The following is a 931-nucleotide window of genomic DNA, read 5'->3' on the forward strand; positions in this document are numbered from 1 at the left end:
CTCCATTGGCATGGCTGAAAAATTGGAAAGGATTGGGCCCTGAATTAGTTGGGCAGTTCACAGCATTCAATGGGAGTTTCACTGAGAGTAAGCAGTTAACATGATTAAAACTTCAGCATTCCCATTCACAAAACAGCTGCCTTTAAGCACCTGGTCTACTAAACACAGTGCATGAGGAAAATTCAATTTTCTGAACCAGAGACCTTCTCAGGGAAATGATACTTCACATTATATAACTGAGTATCATGAATTGTACAAATTCACATCTGAACCAGGTAAATATGAATGTTGGCAATATCATTACTTGTAGTATGTAAACTTGTGCAAAACCGAGAGTAAGACATGACAAAAAGCGACACAAAAGAGGAGCTATAGTGTGGAGAAAGGAGATAGCTTAAAAAGGAAAAATTAGAGGACTGAAATTTTATTTTTAATGTTATTCCGTTTGATGAACTGATATTCTCATAACACATTCCATTAAGTTGGAATATTGTTGATTTGAACACTTTCTGGCTAACAGTGTAAAATTGTCATGGTTCTGGATCTATCCAATGCCACAAGATGTCTACTTTATATTTCAAATCCAACCTCAAATCAGCTGATCAGTAGACAATATGATGTGTAGTCCCTTACAATAGTCAATGAGTTCAATTGTAGAAGACAGAACAGGGTGGTTTGGATATCAATCCAAGAATGGTTAAGGGATAGAAGATGTCTTTTAAAGAAAATGTCTAGGGAAATATCTATCAAAGAAATTTCTCTAGGAAATTCTGTCACTGATTTTATGCCCACTGTCATTTTATTCCACTCTAAAATTCAGGTTTGTTTAAGTGTAGTGAAGATATTTTCATGAGATGGTCTCTTTTTTTACAATATTAATATAAGAACATATGAAGAGCACTGCTGAATCAGGCATAGGGCCCATCTAGTC

The sequence above is a fragment of the Tiliqua scincoides genome, chromosome 2 (assembly GCF_035046505.1).
Source record: "Tiliqua scincoides isolate rTilSci1 chromosome 2, rTilSci1.hap2, whole genome shotgun sequence".
NCBI classification, from domain to species: Eukaryota; Metazoa; Chordata; class Lepidosauria; order Squamata; family Scincidae; genus Tiliqua; species Tiliqua scincoides.